Source organism: Chrysochloris asiatica, unplaced genomic scaffold (genome assembly GCF_000296735.1).
Source record: "Chrysochloris asiatica unplaced genomic scaffold, ChrAsi1.0 scaffold00293, whole genome shotgun sequence".
Classification (NCBI taxonomy): domain Eukaryota; kingdom Metazoa; phylum Chordata; class Mammalia; order Afrosoricida; family Chrysochloridae; genus Chrysochloris; species Chrysochloris asiatica.
In genome coordinates, this window is record NW_006408811.1 from 766,355 (window position 1) to 776,693 (window position 10,339).

Below are 10,339 nucleotides of genomic sequence, written 5' to 3' on the forward strand. Positions count from 1 at the left end.
CTGGCCTTGTTTTCACTGATGATATGGAGTTTTTCCATCTTCTCTTTCCACAGGTATAGTCAGTTTGATTTCTATGTACTCCATCTGGTGAGGTGCATGTGTATAGTCATCTGTTATGTTGTCTAAAGAAGGTATTTGAAATGAACAAATCATTGGTTTTGCAGAATTCTATCATGCGTTCTCCAGCATCATTTCTATCACCAAGTCCAATTTTCCAACTACTGATCCCTTCCTCTTTGCTCCTAACCTTTGCATTCCAATCACCAGTAATAATCAATACATCTTGATTGCATGTTTGATCAATTTCAGAATGAAGAAGTTGTTAGTATTCTTCTATTTCATCCTCACTGGCTTTAGCTGGTGCATAAATTTGAATAATAGTGGTATTAACTGGGCTTCCCTGTAGGCGCATGGATATTATCCAATCACATATAACATTGTACCTCATGACTGATCTAGATATGTTCTTTTTGACAATGAATGCAACATCATTCCTCTTCAATTTGTCATTCCTGGCATAGTAAACCATGTTGTTGTCAGATTCAAAATGGCTAATACCAGTCCATTTCAGCTCACTAATGCCTAAGATACCAATGTTTATGCATTCCATTTCATTTTTGACAACTTCCAATTTTCCCAGATTCATACTTCGTACATTCCATGTTTTGATTTTCAGTTGATGTTTGCAGCTGTTTCTCTACATTTTGAGTTGTGGCCCATCAGCAAATGAAAGTCCTGTGGGCTTTTCTCCCAAGAGCTTTACTTCATTTGCGTTATCATGGTCAACTATACTTTGAGGATGCTGCTCTTCCCCAGTCACATTTTGAGTGCCTTCCAACCGGAGGGACTCATTTTCTGGCACTATATCTGACAGTGTTTCTCTCCTATTCATAAGGTTTTCAGTGACTAAAGATTCAGAAGTAGTTCATCACTATTTCTTCCTAGCCTGTCTTTGTCTAGAAGCTCATCTGAAGTCTGTCCACCATGGGTGACCCTGCTGGTATTTAAAATACTGGCGGCATAGCTTTCAGAATCACAGCAACTCTCAAGCCACCACAGTACAACAAACTGACAGGCGAGTGGTGGCCGTTTGGTTTTAAGTGGAAACTGTCACTTTAAATTTCAAGGAGATCTGTATGCATGCACAGTAGAACCCTCCTGGGGTGGGGGTAGGGTATCCATTCACTCATGCATCCTCTCTAGTCACCAGAATGGATGTGTACAGACAACAAGAGACCAATGAACAGATACCAAAAATTCAATGTCCACACCTGTATCTCTGTGGTTCTGTCAGGCGTTCGTGGCTGTTCTGAATCTTCCCCCACTTGGTCTCTACCAAGATGGTGGCTCCAGGAACAGCTGAGTGTCTTGAATTAGAAAGCAATGGGTTTCTTGATTCTGTTACAAATTCCCCTAGCTGTAAGCCTTCCAGTCTTCTATATATACCTTTGTATGTGGTTCAGAGTTCTAGCACCATCCCTTGAGCCTGCTTGACCTGGTATTCTGTGTTGTTGGTGATGGAGCTCTTCACTGCCTCTCACAGTTTCAGAGGCTAGAAGTCCAAATTCTGATCTCCAGCTCTGGAGAAAGGTCTTTGTCTCCTTTCAGCATCAGTAGACCCAGAATTCTTTTGAGTTATCCATGTGTATTGGTTTCAATCTTCCTCTAAATCTAGGGAATTCGTAGTGCAAGGACCTCAGGTCCAAAGGACACACTCCACTCCTGGCTATTCTTTCTTGGTGGCAGTGGGTCCCTCTGATCTCTGTTCACTTTGCTCTCCTTTTATATCTCCAAAAAGAATGACTCAAGGTGCAACTGAATCCTGTAGATTAAATCTGGTCTCCTTAAACATTATAGAAGTAAAGATTTCCAACACATGGGATATTTACATCAGATCAGGCTGATTGCGTCAAATCACATCATGGAAATCACTAGATCTCATTGTGGAGGGGATAATACATCTTAACTGCTGAACTACTGGGAATCCTGACCCAGTCAAATAGACATGAAACCTTAACTATCACACCAGGAATGACAGGGTGACGAGGAATGGTGTCACATTCACCATTAAAAAGATGGTCAGGACCAACTTTGAAAGAGACCATCAATTGATCCTATGCAAGTTCATACTGAAGCTGAAGAAAATTAAAGCAAGTCTACAAAAGCCAAAAAATTTGACTTTGGGTATGTTGTTAGGTGCAGTAGAGTCAGTTCCAACTCATAGCTACCCTGTATAGGGTTTCCAAGGAGCAACTGGTAAGTTTGAAGTGCCAACCTTGTGGTGCAAACTGACCTTGATATCGAGCATTTATCCTACGGTGCCACAGAAGGACCTTGAGTATATCCCACCTGAATTTAGAGACCAACTAAAGAACAGATTTAATACATTAGATGCTAATGGCTGAAAACCAGAAGAGTTGTGGGATGATATCAAGAAACATCATACATGTATGAAGCAGAAAATCATTAAAAAGACAAGAAAGAAAGAAAAGACCAAAAGGAATGTCAGAAGAAACTCTGAAACTTGCTCTTTTGTGTACACAAAGTAGTGACTGGAAGAAATGAGGAAGTAAAAGAGTTGAACAGATAATTTCAAAAGCTAGCTGGAGAAGAAAAAGTCAAGGATTACAATGAAATGTGCAAAGACCTAGAGTTAGAAAACAAAAAGGGGAAGAACACACTCAGTATTTCTTAAGCTGAATGAACCAAAGAAAAAAATCCAAGCCTCAGGTTGCAAAATTGAAAAAGGGTTATATGGCCTGAATATTGAATAATGCAGAAAATGTCAAAACAAGATGGAAAGAATACAGAGCTACTGTGCCAAAAGGAATTGGTTGATACTCAAACATTTCAAGAGGTAGCATATGACCAAAGCCCAATGGTACTGAAGGAAGAAGTCCAAGCTGCACTAAAGGCATGGATGAAAAACAATACAGGAATTTATGGAATACCATTTGAAATTTCTCAACAAACTAATGCAGCATTTGAGCTGCTCACTCATCTATGCCAAGAAATTTGGAAGATAGCAACCTGGCCAAACAACTGGAAAATAGGCATATTTGTACCCACTCTAAAGAGAGGTTAACCAATGGAATGTGAAACTCATGGGACAATATCATTAATACCACTGTAAATTTTTATTGAAGTTAATTTAAAAATTTATCACAGCAATTTATTGACAGGGAGCTTCCAGAAATCCAAGCCAGAATGATACAAGTATATAAAACAAGGGATATCATTGTTGAAATGTCCTTATTTGTGATTTATTGACTATACAAGGACATTTTACTTTGTAGATCATAACAAATGATGGATAACATTGTGAAGAATGGATATCCCAGAACACTAAATTGTGCTCATGAGGACTTTGTATATAGACCAAGAGGTAGTTGTTCAAACAGAACAAGGGGACATTGAATGGTTTAAAATCAGGAAAGATGTGTGTATTCTTTCACCATGCTTATTCAATTTGTATGTTGATCAAATAATCCATGAAGTTGGTTTACAGGATGAAGAAAGTGGCATAATGATTGAATAAAAACTCAACAACCTACGGTGTGCAGATGATACAATCTTGCTTGCTGAAAGCAAAGAGAAGTTAAAATATTTATTGATGAAAATCAAAGACTACAGCCTTAATTATGGCTTGCACCTCAGCTTAAAGAAAACAAAAATCCCCACAACTGGACAGATAAATAGCATTGTGATAGATGGAGTTGTCAGAGATTCATTTTGCTTAGCTTCACAATCAATATTCATGGAAGCAGCAGTCAAGAAATCAAACTATTTATTGCATTAGGCAAATCTACTGCAGATCTATTTAAAAGCAAAGATAACAGTTTGAGAACTAAGGTGTTCCTGGCCCAAACCATGATATTTTCAATTTCCTTATATGCATGTGAAAGTTGGACAATGAATAGGCAGACTGAGTAAGAATCGATGCATTTGAATTAAGGTGTTAGAGAAAAATATTTAAAGTACCATGGACTGCCAGAAGAACAAATAAATCTGTCATAGAAGAAATATAGCTAGAATGCTCTTAGAAGAGCTTCTTCATCTCTCATACTCTAGACATGTTGTTGTTGTTAGGTGCCATCAAGTCAGCACCAACTCATAGCCATCTTATGCACAGCAGAATGAAACACTGCCCGATCATGGGCCAACCTCACTATTGTTGCCACACTTGAGACCATGAATGCTGCTACTTGGCCAATCCATCTCGTTTGGTGTCTTCCTCTTTTTCTCTGACCCTCCACCTTACCCAACATGATATCCTTCTCCAGCAACTGATCCCTCCAGACAATATGACTGAAGTATGAGAGATGAAGTTCGGCTATCGTGGCCTCCAAGGAGCACAACAACAACAACGTTTTTACAAAACAGATCTATTGGTTCTTTTGGCAGCCCATGGCACTTTCAATTTTCTCCTCCAACACCATAACTCAAAAACATCAATTCTTCTATGGTCTTCCTTATTCACTGTCCAGCTTTCACATGCATAAGAGGTTATTGAAAATATCATAGCTTGGGTCAGGCGCACCTTAGTCCTCAAGCTGATCTTTGCTCTTCAACACTTGAAAAAGGTCTTGTGCAGCAGATTTGCCTAATGCAATACGTCATCTGATTTCTTGACTGCTGCTTCCATGAGTGTTGACAGTTGATCCAAGAAGAATGAAGTCCTTGACAACTTCATTCAAAAAAGACATGTTGTTAAGGGGGATCAATTCGTAGATAAAGATATCATACTTGGAAAATTGAGGGTGAGTGAAAAAAAGGAAGACCCTCAATGAAATGGATTGACACAGTGGCAGCAACAATGGGCTTAAACATGACAATTGTGAGTATGACACAGAGCTGGGAGGTGTTTTATTCTGTTGTTAATAGCTTGGCTGTGAGTCCGAATCAACTCTTCGGCACCTAACAACTACAGGATCCCTGGTTGGTGTAAATGGTTTGATTACTAACAGAAAGTTTGGTTGTTCAAATCCAGGGACCTCAAGAAACAGACAGGGAAATATGATTATGAAAGGTCACAGCCTTGAAAATCCATTGTAACAGTTATACTCCACATACATGGTCATGAATCAAAATTTACTTAATGGTAGCTGGTTTATTACGGAGTCTTGGTGTGGCATGTGGGTTAATGTGCCAGACTGCAAAGCCATTTGAACTGCAGGGTTAGCCGTTCAAGCTCACTAGTGTCTCCTTGGAAACCTTATACAGGGTCACTATGGGTCGGAACAGACTCGATGGCACTTAACAATAACAACAACAGCTGGTTTATTGTTAGTATAACTGTTCCATGTTAAAAATCTCCCCAATGTCTGTTTAATAAGTATCCATGGAGACTGACTAAACAGGTAATGCATGCCACAAAGGTATCTAGCAGAAATCTATTCAACAGTTTTTACATTAGGCTGTGTACCATGGGCAGGGCTGCCTCTGCCCAGAGTGTTTGTTTTGCAGACATTAACACCAGGCATTGGGATCCAATATGTCTGACCATAGTTCAACACATATAGTATAGTGGCACACTTGACGAAAGAGGAACATCTAGATCATTTTCATTGAGATCTATAAAAACTTCTTCAACAACCCATAAGATCAAAGACCTAGGCACATTTATAAAGACTTATTAGCTTCCACTCACTTCCTCCATTAGAATCTTCTCCTGAGCGCTGAAATGTCTCCCTCATTCTCACCCTTTACCCTGGTTTCTCCACTGCTGCTCTTCCCTAGTGTTGCCCTTGTGTATTATCCTTTTAGTATCAAGACTTGTGTTGCATCCCATTCTGCCCCACCCTGCCAGAAATTAGAAAATAATCAACCAAACAGCTTTACCAGGGCTTTAAAGCCTGACAATATCTTCCATGGGAATATTGTCGCTATTAATTTCTATTGAGTTGATTCTGACTCATATCAACCCTATGTGACAGAGTAGAACTGGACCATAGGATTTTCTTGGTTGTACTCCATAGGGAAACATATTATTAGGTCTTTTTTTCACAGAACAACTGTGTGGATTCGAACCTCCAACCTTTCTATTAACGACCAAATTTAACTGTTGGGGCACCAGGGCTCTTTCCCAAGAAAATAGTAATGATAATATTCATCCAACACTTACTTTGGGCTAGATACTATAAAAAGCACTTTTACATTCATGATTTCATTCAATCATCACAAGAATGAAGGGATAATGTCAATTTTTTAGGAGGTAACTAAGACTTGAAGGGTTAAATAACTTGGTAAGGGTCACAGAGATCAACAATGACAGAAGCACGCATTCTCCTTACAGACTCAATGCTCTTAATCATTCTTCCATCTCCCTCATCCTTGGGTTCCATGATCTTTTGGTGCAGTATCCCTTTATGCTTCCCTGGAGTCCTGTTTCCACAGGTTTTCTTCTGCAATAGATCTTTCTACCTCCAACTTCTCCTGTGTCAAAATTCCTGATCTGCCTCACACACACCTGTCTAATATCACTCCTTGCTCACATTCTCTGGGCCAATCTTGTATTGGGGCCACCCACAATCCTATACCTAGAGGAAAATCTCAGGTACATTGATCATGGCTTTATCTTAAATAATAGAATAGTTATTTTATCCACATTCCTTCCTATGCTTGACCCCATAACACTACTGTGTGGAAGTTGGAGATGTAGAAAGTGAGAGTAAGTGCAGATGGAAAAAATTATTGGAAAATGTTAAATACTTTGTGTTTATCTTCCAACAAAGCAGAAGACTTAGAGAAAGCTGTCATGCACTCAAGACTAAAAATTAAACCCCTTCCTGAGGCTTTCCACCTGCCTGGCAAACAGTTGATTTTTTTTTTTTTTTTTAAAGTAGGTAAGACCTCCCAGAAGGAACTCTGGTAGCGTAGGGGTTACAAATCAGGCTGTGAACCACAAGGTCAGCAGTTTGGCAGGAGAAAGATGAGGCTTTCTGCTCCCGTAAAGATTTATAGCCTGAGAAACTCTGTACAGGGTAGCTATGAGTCGGAAGCAACTCCATGGCACATAACCACCACCACCAAAACCTCCCAGATCCTGGTGAAATGTAGTTGAAAGACTTTTTAGAAGTACAACTTGTGTGGGCATTTTGAGGAAATAACTCCTATACCTGTATTACCTGTAAAATGCTACTGGGCTGTTGCAGAGACAGAGATAGAGTCATCAATCTCAAGTCTGTACCAAAAAAAAAAAAAAGAAGAAGAAGAGATAGAGAGAGAGAGGAGAAAAATATAATGAGAGGAGCTAAAAATTGCTCACTACTGGCTCCTCTAAGGCTCCAACCAGTGATGTAGATCTGCATTCCTGCATTGTAATTGGGTGCATTCCCTTTGCTATAAAGAAATCTGAAGGACCCAGGCCATCTGAAGGGCCTACAAAAGACATCTATGTGATAAGCAAAAGGAAAATACACCAGATCATGTCCACCTGTAGTATGTATTTAACACCTGGGTTCTTGCCAAGGGAAGGCCATTCTGCTATGTCCCAGGAAGTTTAAAGGATGGAGCTTCCTGTGATGAATTCTTCAAGGTCTAGGGGAATTCATCCAGGTCTAGGTTGCAGTCTTGGTCTTTCAGTTTCAGAAACCCATGACCAGTTCACCCAGAGATCTAACATTCAGAGGTAGACTCAGGTTAGCCAAGTTCAACGTAATGATTTATGAAACTAGATACTAGTTAGTGAGTTTAAGAATAGTTGTTACAGTATCCAGAATACTCATGTCAACACACAACAGCAACAACATACGTAGCTAGAAAAATCCAAAGACGTCTGCTAATTGAGTGCACCAGCATTTCAGTATCTTTACTGAACTTAATAGTTATTTTATTCAACTCTTGATGGTTCTCCATTGCATTCTTCTCTGGATAATTTCTCAACACTCTCCATTCTCTTCTAGTCTTGAAACTGACTTCTCTGACTTAGTATCCTAATGGTATATTAAAGGTATCTGAACATGAGATTTCCTGTTAATACTGAAATTTACATCATCTGCTCCTTCTCTGTTTTCTCAGAGGAAGGAGGGTTCCTCCTTCTCCAAAGCACCATTCCAATCAAATATGCCTTTGATTCCATATTTTCTTAGTTTTTCCAAGATTCTGTCTCATTACTATTATTCCCTCTCTCTTGAGTTTTCAATTTATTTCTTCATGTGCTCTTCTTTCTTCTCTTGCAAACAAATTCAAATCTCCCTCATTTACAAAACGTTAACTTTACCCTGTTACCTACCCACTTAAGTTGATATTGTTAAGTGCCAGTCCAGTAAGTTCTGACTCATAAAACCCTATGTAGAGTTTCTAAGGAGCAATTGGTGAGTTTGAACTGCCAACTTTGTGGTTCAAACTGACCTTGTGGTCGATGCTTATCTTAGAGTGCCATTGTTGTTGTTTTTAAGTGCCATCGAGTTGGTTCTGACCCATAGCAACCCTGTAGAGGGTTTTTGAGGAGCAGCTGGTGAGTTTCAACTGCTAACCTTGCAGTTCAAATGGCTTTGAAGTCTGGCACATTAACCCACAGTGCCACACCAGGACTCCTTTAGGCTCTTATAATTCGGTTCTTTCATTTACCTCCAAACCTTAAAGTAGAGCCTACACTGCATGCTTGCCTGCCATTTTCTCTGTCATCCCTTTCAGTCAGATCGTCATCATCATTACTCTTCCAAAACCACTCTCTTGATGGGAAAAAGGGAAGACAACAGGAAAGCAAGCTTTGTGTTTAGAATCACACCAAGTTCTTGAAGAAGACAAGAAAAACAAAAGGATCTGCTACAAATATAATAGTAGGATTGTAGCCTGAAGTTAATAAAATCATAGTTAGTCACCATCAACACAAGCTGGTGCGTGAATCTTAATTTGGGAGAGTTAGTGTAACACACTTACGACAATTTATTCTACAAAAAAAAAAAAAAAAAAGTTCTTAATGAACATAAAGTATCTAAATATAATTTCTACCACAAATATGTGAAAGGAGCTTCTCAGTTATCATAGCTGTGTAGTCAAGTTTACATTCCATGGAAGATAACTATAAAACGTTTGTGGTTCACAGCAGAAAAATCACAGGAGACTTTCTTGCCTTTTCAATAAACAATTCAATTTTGTGATGACAAGATACAGAGTATGTATAGATTTAACTTAAACAAGAACTTTCCCTCACCTGGATAATACTTCTTATTCTTTGTGTCTCATGGTAACTGGTATGTAAAATTCCCTGTCTCTATCTTTTGTAATGAAAAATAATTTCAATCCAGCATCTTAATGTTTTTAAAGCCATTTTGTCAACCATCTTTTTACATTAAAATTTCTCTTTCTTTATTAACTCCTACTTTCATTTTAAAAAACAAATTCAGGTCCTCCAATTTCTAACCACACACATACAAATCTTATCTCAATCTTGCTCCTTCTTGAGTTACTATCATATGCCCACCTTTTCTTACTCTTAGTTTACACTGCTTACCTCCACCCAAGATCTCGTCATAATTGTTCAAATTCATGATGTGTGGATTCAACAATGATTTTAAACAAGTTGAATCAATGTTTTAGGAACTTATAATTTTTTTATTTTCATAGAACTAACTTTATTCAAAGGTAGTGGTTACGAATCGGGCTGCGAACCACAACTTCAGCAGTTCAAAACTACCAGCTGTTCCATGGGAGAAAGATGAGGTGTTCTGCTTCCGTAAAGATCTACAGCCTCGGAAACCCTGTACAGGGTCTCTATGAGTCGGAACCGACTCCATGGCACATAACAACAACAACAACAACTTTATTCAGGAACATCTACATCTCAGGTGCTTTACATAGTATCTTGTTTAATAATAAAAAATACACCAAGGTGGTTGTCTGTTCTTCCATTTTAGAGTTGAGAAAAAAGATGCCCAGGAACATTTTACAATGTGATCAAAGGAACCCATATAGTAAGTGTGGAGCTTGGATTCAACATATAATAATCAAGAAGTAATAGAAACTAAGTTGGTGGATTTAAGCAGACAATGAGCTGATTTGGCTGTCTGGTAGTTCACAGAACCATGGTCAAGTTTAGACACTCAGATTTAGAGCTGTGTAGGTAGTAACAATTCTTATTCTGTCAACTCTAACATTTATATAGAGAGGACAACATAAATGGTGACTACAACACGGAATACCGGGTCAAGAGGACTCATGAGTTGGTGTTGGAACTCTGTAACAAATATAAAGGTATGTTTGATGGTTCGGAGGGTTTATAGCTGGGGAATTTGCAGGAGAATCCAGAAATTCATTGTTTTCTGGATCAAGACACTCAGCTGTTCCAGGAGCCGCCATCTTGGGAAAGCTTATCTTGATTGTACCAGGATTGATA